This window comes from Suricata suricatta, chromosome 5, assembly GCF_006229205.1.
Source record: "Suricata suricatta isolate VVHF042 chromosome 5, meerkat_22Aug2017_6uvM2_HiC, whole genome shotgun sequence".
Classification (NCBI taxonomy): Eukaryota; Metazoa; Chordata; class Mammalia; order Carnivora; family Herpestidae; genus Suricata; species Suricata suricatta.
Window position 1 is genome coordinate 26,549,571 of NC_043704.1, and position 19,693 is coordinate 26,569,263.

A 19,693-nucleotide genomic window follows, 5' to 3' on the forward strand; every position below is an offset into this window, starting at 1 on the left:
AAATCCAGGAAGAAAGCCCCTACCAATCAGTGCTTGCACACTGATCTCTGACATCAGCCTCCAGAACTGTGAGAAAACAAATTTACATTACATAAGCCACTCAGTCTATAGCATTTTATCATGGTAGCTTAACCTGACTAAGGCAAGTTTGTTACAAAATAAAGAGGAGTACAGAACAAACCAAGCATGGCCTTCAAAGTGTTTCAATATTTGAAAGTATTCAACAAGTATATAAATAATTGGTATAATGGAAAAAGCACTTGCCAACCTGCAGTTTATGGATAATATTATACATCTTTTTATAATTTGATCCCGTGCTTCAGATAATTTGAAGAATAAATTTTTTCAAACAGATTGATTAGTGTCTCGAACTATGATCACTCATTCTGGCTCTTCATGCTACACTCCACTGAATGTTGAATGAATGAATGAATGAATAATTTCATTTTGACTTGAGGGTAAACTGTAAGTCCCCTAAAACCTTTGGGGATTCTTGTCACCCCATGGCACCCTTCAGCTCCTAGACTGACTTTATAAAATGCTTTTAAACAACACAAATCCACCCTACGTCCGATTTATAGTGCAGGAACACAATGTTACAATGTCTACTTCACTAGTTAGAGTGGTTGTCCGAATCATGCACAAAGGTGAAGAGAAGAGGGATCAGTCCTACCAACCACCCATGTTGACAGCAGTGAACACTAGGAATAATAATTAAAAACAATAACTAACATTTATTGAACATTTCTTATGTGCCAGACATGGTATTGCATATTTTACAATAGTCTAATTCAATCTTTAAAAAAAAAAAAACAACCCTCTGACAAAGGTAGTATTGCTATTACCACATTACAAATGAGACAACCTAAATGAACACAGTTTATGTGAGTATCTGGATTCTTTACTACCCATCATAGACATGATCACATGAAAAAGAAACCAAAGCCTGGAAAAAAGCACAGATTAAGACATGGATATCAATTTGCTATTTATCTCATCTTCTGGCTACAGTGAAAATCTATGTGTAGAAAGAAACTCCTTGGCCTTCCAAAATATGTTTGGTTAAAAAGATCTCTGTCATACAGATACTTGCTCTATTAAAATCACACACACACACACAAAGAGAGAGAGAGAGAAAATAGCAGAGTTACCCAACATCAAGTATATATACATTTTTTTTTTTGCCTTGCAACTGCCAGACATTCATCAGCCACATTTGAGGAACATCACACCATTTCTGTATTATCAGAAACTTACCCAAATTTGATTTCTCCAAACATAAGTGACCCATAGGGAGAGTTTGATGAATGTCCTCCCACAGAGGATTTTTAATGGATTTCTATTTCTGCCTCAGCTGCTTTATTTGAGGCCCCAGTTAAGCAAGGCCACATGACCTGTTAGGGTCTCTTTCAAGTCTCAAGCCCTATTATAGAAATACTAATATTCTGAAGAATTCAAAATCCTTCATTGTCTATTATTCAAATTCATGAAATTTCCTCTGGTTACTGTCGCATAGCATTTTCCTTCTTAAAATATTAAATTATTCAATTCACTTCCATTTTTCTCCATTGCAACACCCCCACCATCTTCTAATACTATGCATTCTGAATATATACTGCCAGAAGGAACAATTCCTACAAACTAATAAGGCTTGTCATAGAAAATGTCAACTTAGTATTGGAACAACAGAGCAATAAACCAAAAGCAATTCCACAAAGTAATGACGCATGGCTAAAAAATAAAATCTGTCCTTTGTCAGGTTTTTGGTGAGGGCTAATAAGAAATCTAATCTTGTTAAGATAAAAACTATTTTTTCTTAATGTTTTATATGATAGGATTTTATTAAAATAAACCTATCTTTTTTCTCTTTTTATCATTAAGGAAACTCTCCTTTTTATAGAAATCATTGCTATGGAATATATAGCAATTGACAGTGAAGAAAATCCAATAAGATATAAAACAGATTTCTTTATTAAATATATTTCAAGTTCCTTAGTCATATATTTCATGTGGCCAAATTTGGCACCATCTGGAAGTAAACAACATAAAACTACTAAATGGATCCAAATTATTTAGATAAAGAATATATCCCACTACAAGTTTAAGACTCTAGAAAAATCATACAGTTTCATAAATCTACAATGAGTTCCATAGCATTGCCATTATTAAGGATGGAAACATTAGAGTAATTTTACAAATAAGAGCTTTAGAAATAGGGGTGCCTGGGTAGCTCAGTCAGTTAAGTATCTGATTTGACTCAGATCATGTTCTCTCAGTTCTCTAGTTCAAGCCCCATGTAGGGCTCTGTGATGATGGCTTGGAGGCTGAAGCCTGCTTCCTGTGTGTGTGTGTGTGTGTGTGTGTGTGTGCACGTGCGCACCCGCCCCTCTCCTGCTAGCATTCTCTCTCTCTCTCTCTCTGCCCCTCTCCTACTCACTCTGTCTGTGTGTCGCTCTCTCTCTCAAAAATAAACATTTAAAAATTTGGAAAAAAGAGCTATAGGAATACCTATATATAACACATGTATAAGAGCACAAATATATAAGATGATAGATGGGTAATTAATTTTGACATACAAAGTGCACATATTAATGATCCTCTTATTAAATACTACATTCCTTATATCCTATCCTTTGCAATAGCACTTATTCCCCCCAAAATTGTAAAGATACAAGTGTAGTTAGTATGTTAATTGTTTGTTGGCTAAATCCCACTAGGACCAAACCATGCAAGGCAAAATCTCCTTGAAATCACTTTTTTATTACATGAAATTTTAAATATATGCCAAAGTAGACAGAACAGTGTAATGTAATTGTGCTTATTATCTGACTTCAACAATTATCAAGTCATGGTTATTCACACCCATATATTCTACATATACCCTATATTATTTTGAAGTAAATCTCAGACTACTTATTTCATCTGTAAATGTTTTAGTATGTATTTCTATAAGGTACTCTGTAAAATATGTAATTGCAATGATACTCCCACACCTAAAAAAATTAATGGAAATATCTTAATGTCATCAACTACCCAATCAATGTTCTAAATTCACTCATTGGGTCACTGATTTTCTTGCATATGTTCCCAAATCCATATCATCACTAGAAAATGAAATATAATAATCTGAAACATAGGGAGTATTAGGCCATGTTTGCTATGAGGCAAAGTAGGGAAAAGGTCCAATATAAAGGAGTTAGGTTTTGTGCAGCAGTCTTCAGAGAAAGTGGGAAAAAATAATCAGAGACAACTGGTTGTAGTATTGAGGATTTACTCATGTGCAGGAATATACAATGGCCCCTTAGAAGGTTATCACCCAGAACAAAGGCCAAGCATGAAGTGATGGCAAAGCAAAAGTCTCACAGTATCTATCATAAGGAAAAGCAATGGTCTTTTTTAAACAAAATTATTGGCTTGTTGGTACAGCATGGGGCTGAGCAAAGGCAAGTTGCTGACCCCTCTGCCCTTTATAGAGTACAGATAGTACAGTCACAAAATTCGCCATCAGGCTGTTGTTGGCTGTTCTGCTAATTCTGACCAATTTTCCAAGAAGTCTTGGCCCTACCATCATAGTAACTTACAGTCTCGTCCAGACTCTGGATCATGCAGAAGGCAAGTTGTTATGCATGTGCTCAAAGTTCAGAGAGATTTTCTTTGTTTTAATTCCCAATTCTGAATTCTCTAGAGTTCTTTAGAGAACAACTATTGGTAGCATTCCCTATGATAACATATGTCATGCTCCTTTGCTCTCTGTATTTCTTATGTACTGATGGTGAGACCTAGAAGCTTGATCAAATTCTGATTCAGTTTCTTTGGCAAGTCCAGTTCATGTATGCTGTTTTGTTCTTCTTCAGAAAGCATATGATGTCCATTTTCTCTCTTCCTATATGTCAACAGTGCTGGATAATCGGTTCCGAGATCTATTAATTCATTACAGGTTACCAAATTATATCATTTCTTCTGTCATCCCTTTTTTAATTTGATGGAATACTTGTATAAAGAGAAATTTCCCCTCATCAAATATTTGGTTGTACAAAGAAATAGTATATTTAGAAAGGTAGGATAATGTTTAATTCTTCCTTTCTATTTATGGGATTTTAAAATGGGTTCATTCCCCAGCATCTTCAAACATGATTTTGGTAAACAGAATTCTAAAATGACCTCCAATAACCTTTACCCTTGTATGAATCCCTCTTCTTGAATATGGGCAAGACCTTTGAATATGATGGAATATCACTACTGTGATAGTACACTACACAACAAGGGTGATTAATTTAACAGTTTTAATTTTTTTTTTAAAAAGTGAGATTATAGAAGTTGGTCCTGAGTTAATCAGATGCTTAAATTTAAAAAGAGGGATTGGATCATCCCTGAGAAAGAAATTCTCTTGCTTGCTTTTAAATCATATATGGGGGAGGTAGACACATTACAAATAAAAAATACAGTAATAGTGGCTTTTATATTTACTTATGTAGTTACCATTATGACTGTTCTTTATTTCTTCTAATGGATTCCAGTTAAGTGTCCTTTCACTTTTGCTTGAAGGACTCCCTTTAGCACTTCTTATAAGACAGATCTGCTAGCAATGATACTCTCAGTTTTATCCAGGAATGTCTTTTGCTTTTAAACAATAATTTTCCCAGACATAAAATTTTTAGTTGACATTTTTTCTCTTTTAGCTCTTTAAGTATTTCATCTTGTGGGGAAGAACACTAGGTGTTATATGGAAACCAACTTGACAATGAATTATAAAAATAAATAAATAAACAAATAAATATTTCATCTCACTTACTTCTAGATTGTATGATTTTTGATGAGAAATATGTTACTTTTATTGGAGATTTCTTATATATGATGAGTCACTTCCCTCTTGTGCTTTCAAGATTCTATTTTTGTCTTTGGACAATTTGACTATAATGTGTCAAGATCTGGGTATCTTTAAATTTATCCTACTTGGATATTGTTGAAATTCCTAATGTGTAGATTAATTTGTCATGAAATCTGGGAGATTTTCAGCCATTATTTCTTCAGTTACCCTTTTTGACACTTTCTCTCCTCTCCTTCAAGACTCCCATCACACATATGTTGCTACACTTGATGGTGTTCTACAGGTCTCAGGCTCTTTTCATTTATCTTTATGCTTTTTTTAATTTCTTCTACTCATATTTGACAATCACAGTTGACTTACTTAACATTCATTGATTCTTTATTCTGTCTGTTCAAATCTGTTATAGGAAATATCTACTAAAATTTTCATTTTGACTGTTATACTCTTCAACTCAAGAACTTCCATTTAGTCCCTTCTTTTTATAATTTCTATCTCATTCTTCATAGTCTCTATGTCGTGAGACATAGCTATGCTGGTTTTCTTGAGTTCATTGCCTATGATTTCCTTCAGCTCTTTGAATATATTTAAAGTCTGTGTCTAATAAATCCACAGCCTAAGTTTCTTCAAAGATAATTTATATTAACTTCTTTACTTTCTGCAAATGGGCCATTCTGTCTTCCTTCCTTTTTTAAATATTCATTTATTTTTTTTTTATTTTTTGGGGGGAGAGGGAGGGAGAGATGGGGAGAGGGAGGGAGACATAGGGAGAGAGAAAGAGAGAGAGATTGAGAGAAAGAGAGAGAAATTGAGAGAGCAGGACAGACCAAGAGGGAGAAAGAGAGAGAGAAAGAGAGAGAAACCCAAGCAGGCTCCACGCTATCAGCATGGAGCCCAATGTAGGACTCAATCTCATAAACTGTGAGTTCATGACCTGAGCAAAAATCAAAAGTTAGATGTTCAACTGACTGAGCCAGCCAGGCGCCTCTCAGTCTCCCTTCTTGAGTGATATCGGCAACATGGCAACATAAGGTGTTCTTCCTTTTAATCCCGCTCCTCTGAATGAATGAAGTAGTCATCCATACATAAACAAAAGGACCTTGGTGGGTCTTTTGCACCCCAGGACTTTACTCCAAGGAACCTGGGAGGAGTCTCACCCACCAGTGCAGCTGGTAAGAGACAGACATACCTCTGTATGGGCTGTGGAACCAGCAGAGCCAAAGAAATAGCCTAGACCCCTCTCACAGCTGTCAGGGAAAAATCGAGTGAGTGCTAACTTGGGCAAGTATTCATGCATGACAGAGAACTTGCAGAAGTCCAGTCTTCCCGAAGGAAGGAAGGAAGGAAGGAAGGAAGGAAGGAAGGAAGGAAGGAAGGAAAGAAAGAAAGAAAGAAAGAAAGAAAGAAAGAAAGAAAGAAAGAAAGAAAGAAAGAAAGAAAGAAAGAAAGAAAGAAGGAGAAAGGAAGAAAACAAAAAGTATAAGTTGGGTTCACAGAGGAGGCAATAAGAGAAAATTTTTTGCTGTCATCCTTCCCCCAAGAAAACACTGAAAAGGGCTAATTTATCTGGTAAAGGCAACCCTTCCTATTGGAAAAGGAAAGCAGTGAGTGTTTAGCTATCCTAGTTGAGTGGATTGCTGCTAGAGATGAAAGCTCTATGAATGGGGGGATAGAAGAACATTGGGAAAGAAGCAGATAAGAATTTTAAATGGTGTTAAAAGGATTGTACTCACCAAAAAGTCAACCCAAGAGCCTCTAGGGCTACCATCCCCAGGGAACTTTCTACTGGGTCCTGACTATCCCCAATGCACTAGGTGCTAAGCACATACCACCCACCATTCTCCTTGTGTGTGCTTGTAAATATATCTGCAAAGTGACCTGCCAGGGAACAATCAGAAAATAGGCAGCAGCCAATGGGCAAGACAGCAGTCAGTGTGTGTTATAGCACAAAGTTGAGCTATAACACTACCTCCCAGAAAACAAAGGAATGGTTTCCAATAACCAGCCTGATGAATTCTAAGAACCACAGAAGACATAAAAGCTTAAATACATGGCCACAAGAGAAAGCAAGAAAAGTGGAACAGGTTCACTTTCACAAATCCAGAGTAAAAAACCTCAGATAATAACAATACTACCCCTTCTACTGAAGACAATGAGCAGAGAGTTAAACAGCAGGGAAGTAATCTGCTACTTTAAATGTGAAAGCACTTATGCACAACTACAAGGAATATGAAGAATAGAGGATATATGGCATCACAAAATTAAAATGATAATTTTTCAGCAACTGAGTTCCAAGGAATAAAATAATGGTGATCTAACTGATAAAGAATTCAAAATGGTGGCAATGAACAAACTCAATAAGTTACAAGAAAACTCAGAAAGTTATTGAATGAAATCAGGAATAAGATACATGAGCAAAATAAATTCTTTTCAAAGAGATTGAAATTATAAAAAGGAAACAGAAATCCTGGAGCTGAAGGATTGAAAGAAGGAGATGAAGAATGCAATAGAGAGCATCTACAACAGGTCATGTAGAAGAAAAAATAAACTACTTAAGGGACAGGAATTTTGAAGTAACACAGAGGAGACAAAAGAGAAGCATTCCATAAGGAGAAGAGAGAGTGAAGGAGACAGAGATTTTGTTTTAAGAAATAATGAGAATTTTCCAAGTCTGGAGAAAGACATGGACATACAAGTCCACAGAGCTAATAGCTCATCCTACTTTCTTAATACAAAAAGACCTTCTCCAAATTACAGTATAATGAAATTGTTAAAAATCTATGATAATAAAAAGAATCTTAAAAGGAGTCAAGGATAAAAAGAATATAGCCTACAACGTTATCTCCATTGTGCTATCACTGGATCTCTCAGCAAAAACTTTACAGGCCAGGAAAGAATAGAATGATACAAAGTGTCAAAAGAAAAAAAAACTGTTAGCCAAAAATACTTTATCCTGGAAACTTATGAAGTCTAGGCTTTCTTAGACAAACAAAATCTGAGGGAGCAAATTCTGAAAGGTATTCTTCAATCCAAAATGGAAAGATGTTAGTCAGCCACATGCAAACATACAAAAATATATAAGACATGCATACAGGTGAAAAATACATAGACTTAGAAAGCTATAACTCAATACTAGGATGGTGCATTAACCACTCATCTATAGAATAAGGATTAAAATCAAAGAACAGTAGAAACAATTATACAAATTGATAACAAATATACAACATAAAGGGAGGTAAATTGTGACAGGCAGAAGTAAAAGGTGGAGACTTTATAGGCAACTGATGATAGATGTTATCAAACAAAAATGGTCTGCTTTGTCTATGAGTTGTTTTCTACAAGCCCAATAATAACCACAAAGCAAAAACCTAGAACAAATCCACACAAGACAAAGAAACAGAAAGCACAATATGCCACTGTGGAAAATAACCAATGTTCAAAGGTAGGCAGAAACAGAGGAAAAAAGAAACAATGGAAATACAAAATAACCAGAAAGCAATGAATAAGATGGCATTACCAAATCCTTACATACCACTAATTACTCTAAATGTAAGTGGATAAATCTCAATAATCAAAAGGCACAGACTGGTTTGATGGATCAAAAAACAAGGCCCAATTACCTGCTGCCTATAAGCGACCCACCTGAGTCTTAAAGATGCACATAGATTAAAACTGAAGGGATGGAAAAAAATATTTCCATTCAAGTAGAAACCAAAATAAATTGGGGTTACCTATACTTATATCAGACAAAGTAGACCTTAAGCCAAAAACAGTACTAAAAGATAAGGAAGGTCATGGTGGATTTGGCCATGATTTTTTTATATGACACCGAAAGCACAAACAACAAAAGAAAAAAATCACCAGTGAAACGACATCAAACTTAAAAGCTTATAGACTACAAAAGAAACAACTAACAGAATAAAAAGGCAACCTATGGAAAGGGAGAGAATATTTACAAACCATGTATCAGATAAGGGATTAATATCCAAAATTTATAAAGAACTCACATAATTCAATAACAGCAGAAAAATCCAATTAAAAATAGGCAGAGGAACTAAATAGACATTTTTTCCCAAAGAAGACAGCCAAATAATCAACAGGTATATAAAAAGGTACTGAATATCTCTAATAATCAGGGAAATGCAACTAAAAACCACTGTGAAATATCACCTTACATCTGTAAAAATGGCTATTAGTAAAAGGATGAGAAATAACAAGTCTTGGCAAGGACACGAAGAAAAGGAAATCCTTGGTACACTGTTGGTGAGAATGTAGATTGGTTCATTCCCATGGAAAATAGTATGAAGTTCCTCAAAAAATTAAAAATAAACTGCCATATGAATCCAGCAAATCCACTTCTGAGTATTTACCGAGAAAACAAACAAAAAGACCCCATGAAAACAGTAGCTTGAAAAGACAGATGCACCTTCATGTTCATTGCAACATTACGTATGATAGTCAAGATATGAAAACAACATAAGTGCTTTTCTCAGCAAATGGATGGGTAAAGAATATGTGATTCATACAGGTATGTGATGATATAGATATACATATACACAATGGAATACTATTCAGCTATGAGAAGAAAGAAAACTTGTGACAACATGGATAAAACTTGAGGACATTATGCTAAATGACATAAGTCATAGAGAGAACGACAAATACTGTATGATATCCCTTATATGTGGAATTAAAAAAAAAAAAACTCTCAAGAAACAGAGTAAAATGGTGGTTACCAAAGGCTGGCATGGTGGGGGAGGGGGTTGCATGAAACGAGAGAGATGTTGAAGGATGAATACATGATACTAGTACATAAATAAGTCCTGGAGATCTAGTACATAATACAGTGATTACAGACAAAACCTTATTATAAACATTAAACTTACTAAGAAACTAGATCTTAATTCTTCTCACCACTAGAAGATATGGTAATGTGGCCTGAAAGAGTGTTAACTAATGCTACAATCGCAATCATACTGCAATGTAAATGAATGAAATCAACATGCTATACACCTGAAATTATACAATGCTATATGTCAATTATATCTCAATAAAAAAATTTTAATGACTAATTAATAAAACACTGGAAAGCACCTCTTTATACTGGTGTTCAGCTATTTTTTTGAATAAATATTCCTTGGATCACAACAAGCCTTTGGTTAATTTCCATATTCTGCCATTGTTGTTATGGAGGAAAGAATTTTAGGGGGTTCTTATTCCAAAATTCTAGAAGTACTTCTTCCTGGTTCCTTTTTGAGGAGAATGATATTAATGGACTACAATATGATGCTAGAAATGTTCATTGCTATTTCTCTTTGTCTTTTATTCTTTCTAGACCTTCTCCATGTTTACAGCTGGGACATAAAAATTAAAATACAAACACGAATACATAAGTTCAATACATTTATTTAATCCATATGTAAAATTTAGAACTACAAGATTTTTAAAGTTTTTTTTAGTTATTTCTGTACCCAACATGGATCTCAAACTCACGATTTCAAGATCAAGAGTTACATCTTCTTCTGACTGAGCAATCCAGGCGCTCCAGAACTACGACAAGGATTTTGTTTGATTTTATCAACCTTGATCTGTATTTTCTTTTCCTATGATGAAAAACCTAGGTCTCAACAAAACCAGCCGACTGTCAACATATTATTGGGATCGATTCCTAGAAGTAGGATTGCTGAGTCAAAGGGTAAACACAAGCTGGTTTGCAACCCTCTCAGGCAGGAACTTCCCAAGTGTGATCTGAAACTGGCCCGCACGCAAAGGGCAGCAAGAGACAAATGAAAAAGGCAGACCACGGGAGGCTGGTAAGTGACTGATTTAATAAGCAAAGGGAACTTACATCCAAGGCTTGTCTTGGGCAACAGCAAGGCAGATGGGTCCCTGTATCCTCCCACCAAATCTTAAAAGTTTATAAAGATCATGCAGGTGCTTTCAACACCACATCACTATTTCAAGGCTATATCCTTGGAGCAGTATCTGGGAGCTGGAAAGGAAAGCAGAACCCATTCCCAGGACAGAGGAGAGAGTAGGGAGCCTCCAAGTACCCAGGTCCCGACCACGAGTCAATCAGCCCTCATCTCTTTTTGATGCTGTTTCCCAACAACATATATGTAGTTTTGCTAGATACCGCCAACTCTGACTGCACAGGGATTGTACCAGTTTGCGTTTCTGCTGTAAATATACAAGTGTATCTTTTTCCCCATTGCCACACCAGCAGAGTACGTTATCTTTGGACTTTACAAAACTAATTATTGAAAAACGGCATCTTAGTGAAGTTTTAATTTCCAATTGTCTTATTTTCAAAAAAACTTTAACATATTTTTATTAGGTTGATAGCTATTTGCATTTTTATTCTGTGAATAAAATTGATTTGTGTGACTCACCATGCATGCATGTACATGAATATTCACTGCAAGACAGAGCATTTTTAAAGATCCTAGGTCTGGATTCAGACAGATTTATAGGCTCTAACCTTATCTCTGCCACTTTCTAGCCCCGGCCCACTTATTAAACTCTTTGCCTTGGGGTTTTTGTATGTTTGTCGATTTGTTTTTAGTCTATGACAACTGTACCTACTTCACAAACCTCTTGCAGGAACTAATTGAAAAAAAAATGCATGCAAAAGTCGTAGATCATGGTACATGGAAGTGGCTGACAAAGCTTTATCATTGTCATTCATGCAGAACATCACTCATTTTCTCTTTTCTGCCTCTACCAGTTTGATCAGCAAATGTCAAAAACATTCTCAAAGGGTATGGCTAGGTGTAAAGCAGGTCATTCTTCCTATGTGCTCTCTCAGATGCACCAGCTTTCCATCACCAGCCCTGTCGATAGTGAACACTCAAAATTCTAGCCATTAAGATTAATGTCCTTGGAGACGAGAGGTACAGCATTGGGAATCCAGTCATCGGTATTGTAATAGCACCGTATGGCGACAGAGGGTAGCTACACTTGTGGTGAGCAGAGCATAAGGTATAGAGTTGTCCAATCACTATGCTGTACAACTGAAACTAATGTAACATTGTGCGTCTATTATGCTTAAACTTTTTAAATTCTTAATATTTTTAAAAATCAGCTCGATGCCATGTTTGTCCCATAGGGAATAGATACAAGAATGGGTATATATTTCCAGTACAAGGTTAGCAGTGACACAGCAAGACATCCAAGGATGCCGGCTAGCAGTGTATTGGGGAAAGACCAGCCAGCATAGAGTGGAGAGCAAGGGAGTATCACCTGTTTTGATCACCTTCTGTCACCCCCTTTATGATGGACATATTCCTGCCTTAAGGCAATGGAGAGGGCCAAACTCATGATATCTTTAGCTGGATGGGTGAGATGAGAGCAGTTTATTGGTCACATGTACTTACAGCTTGGAGGTAAGAGGGCACTGCACGGCATGGAGGCTCATACAGGATTGCACTTGAGAACAGAGTGAACATCTAGGGGCCGTGCGAGGCAGACTTTGTAGTAGAAGAGGGCAAAGTGCCCTGCCTGCTCTCTGATGTGAGAACCGGCTTGTTTGAATAATCCCACAGGTCGTCACAGAACTGAAACCTACTCCTCAGGGATAAGCAGGAACTTCCACTGGTCTCCCTAATAAAGGTGGTTGTTTGGCTAAGGGACCTTATCCAACAGGAGCAGAGTAAGTGGGGACGTGAAGTTAGGCCAAAGTGTCCTCCTGATTTCACCAAACATCAAGGCAGCACGTAACACTGGGCTTTAAGTTTCAGCCTTAAACCACAGAGTCCAGTGAGGGTGGGCGTCTGAATAAAAAGAACACCTGAAACAGCTCTGAATGGAGATCTTTAATTCATTCTTTTTGTGTAAGTTCACCCTGCCCGTGACATTCCCCCCACAAGCATTCTTGCACACCAAAGACTGCGGTCTCTTACTGTGTTGCTCTGGAAGGTGTCACAGGTGTGAAGCCCTAAATCACCAACATGAAAAGCCAACTGCTTGCCTCAGTTATCTCATACAGAAACAAAAAGAGCCAGCCAGACAGAATTGTGTAAACTTGTACATGCATAACTTGATGATTAAGTGAATACATAACCAGAAGAGAGAATACGTTGTTTTATATCAAATGATGATATAGTGATTAATGAAACCACTTTAAATTGATAGACACCTTAAATGTGGTAAACTAATAAGCCTCTAATGGAAACATCACTGTTAAAGATGACAGGAAATGCATATTTATTTGATGAATGCATTTCGTAAACATCCAGCCATTTGCTTTAATAGTGTTTTATTTCTCATTTATATTTATCATCTCCTTGGGAAACCACCTTCATCCTCAGGTAAGGCTATTTTCAACAGTACTCTATTCTTTGGTGATGTTACTTCTACATCCACACTGCATAGGGGATTTCTCTGGCACTGACAGCACCTGTTAAAATTAAAAAAAAATGAGCAGAAATGTGTTGCTGGGTTTTTTGATAGGTACTGAGTTGCCAGACTTTGGCACAGACTTTTCATTAGGCATTCAAGCTCACAGAGGATATCTTCCAAAAAGGGCACAACAATATGCTAACTTTCTGCGTAAACTGCTCAAATTAATTATCCTCCTTCAGTAGAAAACCCATATTTTATAAGAATTTAATGCAGTATATGGACCTTGTCCAGTGTCTGTAAGAAAGTGTATAATAAAAGATATTGAAAGATTTTTTAACAAATGTATGTCCACTGGTAGTTTTGAATGCATCTCATCTTACCTATATTATTTTGTTTGGAGTTTTATACAAAATAAATCAATAAAATGTAAAATGGATATCACTTCAGTTGAAGTAATTTAGGCATTTAGAACTCCATAGTTATTGCATGCATCATACAATAAATTCTTCATGAGTGGAGATTCAAACAAAGTAATCATTCTTAGAAAATTTAAGATGATAATTTTTTATAAGGGCTGTAATTCACTTGAATTTAACATAACCATTTATTTATTTAATACAGATAGAAGAGTAGATAGAGCATTTACTATGTGCCTAGAATTGATGACAAAAATTTACATTCATGAAATTTACAGTTTAAAGGATTGGATAGGTAAGAAAAATATAACTAGTAACCAACACTATGCAATTATTAAAATTAGATAATAAAAACATTAATTTGAAGGGATACATGCACCCCCATATTTACACTGACAGATGTCTAGGTAAAGAATATATATATAATGGACTACTACTTTACCATAAAAAAGAATGAGATCATGCCATTTGCAACAACATGGATGGAGCTAGAGGATATGATGCTAAGTGCCCTACAACTATATGGTCAACTAATTTTGACAAAACAGGAAACAATATCCAATGGAAAAAAGACAGTCTCTTGAATTAATGGTGTTAGGAAAACTGGACAACAACATTCAAAAGAGTGAAATGGACCACTTTCTAACACTACACACAAAAATAAATTTAAAATGGATGAAAGACTTAAATGTGAGACAGTAAACCATCAAAATTCCAGAACAGAACACAGGCAGGAATTTCTTTGATGTTGGCCAGAGCAACTACTTACAAGACATGTCACCAGAGGCAAGGGAAACAAAAGCTTAAATGAATTATTGGGACATCATCAAAATAAAAAGCTTCTATACAGCAAAGAAAACAATCAACAAAACTAAAAGGCAACCTATAGACTGGGAGAAGATATTTGCAAATGACATATCTAATAAAGGATTAAGTACCCAAAGGGCTCCTGGGTGGCTCAGTTGGTTGGTTCAGGTCATAATCTCGTGGTTTGTAGGTTTGAGCCCCATATCATGCTCTTTGCTGACATCTCAGAGCCTAAAACCTGCTTCAGGTTCTGTGTTTCCTGATTTCTCTGCCCTCCCCTTCTCACTCTCTGTCTCTCTCTGTCTCTCTCTCTCAAAAATTAATAATTGTTTTTAAATAAAAGGATTAGTATCCAAAGTCTATAAAGAACTTATCAATTCAACACTCAAACAACAAATAATCCAGTGAAGAAATGGGCAGAAGATATGAATAGACACTTTCCAAAGAAGACATCCAGATGGCTAATAGATGTATGAAAAGATGCTCAATATCACTCATCATCAGGGAAATACAAATCAAACCACACTGAGATGCCACCTCACACCTGTAAAAATGGCTAAAAATAATAACACAAGAAACAACAGGTGTTGGCGAGGATGTGGAGAAAGAAGACCCTCTTTCATTGTTGGTGGGAATGTAAACTGATGCAGCCACTCTGGAAAATAATATGGAGATTCTTCAAAAGTTAAAAACAGAACTACTTTATGATTCAGAAATTTCACTACTAGGTATTTACTCAAACAATACAAAAATACAGATTAAAAGGGGTACATGCACCCCAATGTCTGTAGCACCATTATTAATAATAGCCAAATAAGAAAAAGAGTGGAAGTGTTCATCAAGTGATGAATGGATAAAAAATAAGTGGTACACACACACACACACACACACACACACACACACAATGGAATATTACTCAGCCATTGAAACAAACACCATATGATTTCACTCATATGTGGAATTTAAGAAACAAAACAGATGAAAATATGTGATGAGGGAAAAAGAGAGAGAAACAAATCATGGCAGACTTAAAGATAGAGAACAAACTGAGGGCTGATGGAGGGAGGGGAGTGAGGGATGGCTAGATGGGTGATGGGTATTATAGAGGGCACCTGTTATGAGGAGCACTGGTCGTATGTAAGTGATAAATCACTGAATTCTATATTGCACTGTCTGTTAACTAGAATTTATGTAAGAATTTGAAAAGAAAAGAAAACCAGAACTTCTCTATACTAACTGCAGCAACACCAGCTATGCCAACTTTGTTTGGAAAATCATCAGAAATACATTGCTTGGGCCCCACCCCAGACCTGCTAAATCAGAAACTCTGGTGGTGGGTCCCAACCATGTGCATATTTACAAGACCTGAAGGTGATTTTGATGCATGTCTGATCGATCGATCTCTATTTTAGGATTGATATTCTATATTTTTACTTGTGAGGTTGTTCTCTCCCATTTTCCAAAGGCATAAAGACAAACACATATACAGAGATTTTTAAGAATTCACGTATTTTTCTTGATTTCTGTATTATTTTATTTTCATTTTTATTGACTCCTTCCTTCTGCTTTGTTGATTCTTGAACTTTTTGAATTGTCTTAATTTGCTAATTTTCATTCCTTAGTAATTTAAATACCTAGGTTATGAATTTTTATCTCATCTTTGTTTAACTACAGATACATTTCCATTGTCATTATTTCTAGATATCCTGAAAATACAGCTTTGTTTAATATAGAGTTATTGCCCATTCAGTTGGTTGTTAGTTTGATTTTTGATTTCTTAGTTTTATTGAATTGTGTTTAGAAAATATGGTCTGATTTATACTTTTACAATTGGTATAAACTTTATTTGTAACCTGCCATATAATCAATTTTAACTTTTGCAAATGTTTCATAGGTGCTTAAGAAAAGTTATAATCTCTAAGGGTATATATGTATAAAAATGTATATGTGTAAATGTTATGCTCTATAGTTTGGCTTATAAAAATTCACAGTACAGCTTGTAATGAATGAGCTCTAAGCTTTGCTATTATGTAAAGACCTTCCTCACCATTAAAACATAATTTTGCCTTGAATTAAAAAAAACAACAATGGAGTGTATGTGAAATAAGTCAGTCAGAGAAAGACAAATGCCATATGATCTCACTCATATGTGAAATTTAAGAAACAAATCAAAGAAAAAAGAGATAAACAAAAAAACCCCTCTTAACTATAGAGAACAAACTGATATTTGTCAGAGGGGAAATTGGGAGGGCAGGCAGTGAATGAAATGTAAAGTTATAGTGATAAGTTCTGAGTAATGTATACAAGTGTTGAATCACTATATTGTACACCTGAAATTAATATAACACTGTAAATTAACTACACAGGAATTTTAAAAAATTAAATGGTAATGTTAAAGAGTATACCATTTAGAGTAGTTGGTCAGGAAGACAACTCTAAAAATTGGCACTTAAACTAAGTTCTAATTATCAAGAGGAGGGATAATCAGGAAGAAGAGAATTAAAGTGTGATGGCTCTAAGGCAGAAACTGGTAAAAATAATACTAAGTTTAGTAAGGTTGAAGTGTGGTATGCAAGAGGGAAAACAGTATAAAATTCATCAAAGGAGTAAAGACAGGCAGGTCTAGATAAGCTTGATAAAGCAGGACAAGGAACAGATTTTGTTCTAATTATACTCAGCAGTGATTAGAGAATTAAAAACAATCGTGACAGGATCAGTCTGGCTCAATATGGGGAAAGGATTATAGGGATGCCAGCATCAAAGAACCAATAATAAGTTGTGTCCAGGGACGCCTGGGTGACTCAGTTAGTTAAACGTCTGACTTTTGTTCATGTCACGATCTTGTGGTTGGTGGGTCTGAGCCCTGTGTCAGGCTCTATGCTGACAGCTCAGAACCTGGAACCTACTTCAGATTCTATGTCTCCCTCTCTCTCTGCACCTCCCCCACTTGCACGTGTGTGCTCGCATGCACTCGCTCTTTCTCTCTCAAAAATAAATAAATAAATAAATAAATAAATAAATAAATAAATAAACGTTAAAAAAATTAATATAGTTAGCTAACATATAGTGTACACAGTGTGCTCTTGGCTTCGGGGGTAGATTCCCATGATAACATATAACACCCAGTACTCATCCCAACAAGTGCCCTACTTAATGCCCATCATCCATTTTCATCTTTCTACTGCCATCCCTCCCCCATAAACCTTCAGTTTGTTCTCTGTATTTAAGAATGTCTTACGGTTTGCCTCCTTCTCTGTTTGGAACTATTTTTTCCCCTTCCCTTCTCCCTTGGTCTCCTGTTAAAAATTTCTCAAATTCCACATATGAGTGAAACTTGTGTCCAAAGGATTGGATCTGTAATTGTGAGGGAAACAGAAATAAAAAATAGGTGGATTTTTAAAGTAATTTGGGGTAATGATAGACTACAGTATTTACTGAAATGAGGATGAGTGAGAAGCAGGTTTGGGGGAACAGGAATGTAAGAGTTTGGGCCATGTTAAGTTTGAGATGGCTCTTTGATATTAAGTGGCAATATCAAGAAACCAGTTGGCTATATCAATATAGAGTTCTAGGTACAGTAGGGACTGGAGTCATCTTTTAAATATGACATTTAAAACCACAGAAATGGATGACATCTCACAAAGAAAGAGTGTAGACAGAAGAGAAGAGTCCTGGGTAAGGACCTAGGGAGCTTCCAAATTGTGAGTCTAAGAGGAGGAATCACCAAAAACAAAAAGGATGAACAGTGAATTAGGATAAAAAAATAAGGAAAATTTGAGAAACTTGTAAAAGTTCTAATATTTTATAAATGTAATTCCTGCCATATAATTAGAGGTGACTGAAAGATGTAAGATTTTTCACTTGGTGTTTCTTTGGTGATAATTACATTGGAGTGTGATTACATATGGAAAAACACATGTAATATGAATACAGAATGTTAATTTTCCTACATATAATGGGACTAAAATGGATGAATAGTTAATAAAGAGGGTCATTATATTATGAAGACATTCACAGAGTGCTTTTCCCACATTGATCAGAACAAAGTAAATAAAAAATGTGGTTATCTATGGAAAGAGTAGGAAAATATTTAAATATATATAGGTACATATAGATATAGATTCATATACATACAGACACACAGTTTTTTAAACAAGTAAGTATAAACAATAACATGTTCATTTTGGTTTCTAATAAATGTTTTCTATGGGTCAGTCTCTTTCTCCAAAGAAAGAAAACAAATCTAAGCTGAAGTGGAAGAGGTAAGAAAAAATGGAATGAGTTCTCTCTCTAGTCCGTTCACAGATCTAAGAGTCTAACTGGAAATGAAAGGGCATAGACAGAAAAATGCCCATAAGAAACAAATTTACACAACCAAGACTAATATTATTACTCCATTTTCTACTCCAATATGCAGGGTAAGTCTGTTTCTGACAGAAGTTAGAAAATAACCTCATATTAGATATAGCTCCATAATTTATGCTTTTATTGTCTTAATGTTTTTATTTTTCATTATTTATATATTTGTTTACATGGAGAGAGAGAGAGATGAGAGAGAGAGAGAGAGAGAGAGAGAGAGAGAGCATACTTGAGCAAGAGAGGGGCAGAGTAAGAGAGAGCGAATCTTAAGCAGTTCTCCATGCCCAGGATGAAGCCCACTGCAGGGCTTGATCTCACTACTGGAAGACCATGGTCAAAATCAAAAGTTGGTTGCTTAACCGATTGAGCCACCCAGGTGCCCCCAATAATTAATATTTTTAAAACCATCAGCACAATGTGAACCAATTCTTATTCTCAAAAGTCGACAAATACAGATTGTTCCTTTGCTCCAGTAGTTTCAGGACTATCAAGAGGCAGTGGAAAATATTTTTCACCTAGTCACTAAGAAAAAAGGTCCTGCAATGACCATCTTAGGACAGCCAAACTTCTGGATCTCGCTGTCAATCACAGCAGTTAATTTTAGCACAACTTGATATCTTTAGCCATTATCTTTTGCAATATTAATTCTCTGAGAAAAAATTTCTTACAAATTCAGAATCAGGAGGCCTGGGTCTTACCTCCAGATCTGCCACAAGTGAACTGGGTGATCCTGAGTATCTCATTTTAATTACTATAATAAGAGCATTGACCAGATGATTTTTGAGGTTCCTTCCAACACTCAAATATAATTTTACAAGCTACATCAATTTCTATTTACTTCTATCACTACTTTATGTTCTCTTTCATTCACTGTTATTATTAGTCCTCCATAACCCCCTTACACTGATTTGTGATGCTTCCATAGAGATTCTTAGTTTAAAAC

At 35.7% G+C, this 19,693-nt stretch overlaps 1 long non-coding RNA gene across 2 annotated transcripts in view; it reads right to left on the reverse strand.

The window, feature by feature from the left end:
• Positions 1-13,013: 13,013 nt before the first annotated feature.
• The window catches only part of LOC115291599, a 99,515-nt gene continuing 92,835 nt past the window's right edge, over positions 13,014-19,693 (reverse strand). For both annotated transcript variants that reach the window (XR_003908562.1, XR_003908563.1), the window contains one exon: positions 13,014-13,223. This is a non-coding gene — a long non-coding RNA (uncharacterized LOC115291599). The remainder of the gene's footprint in view (positions 13,224-19,693) is intronic.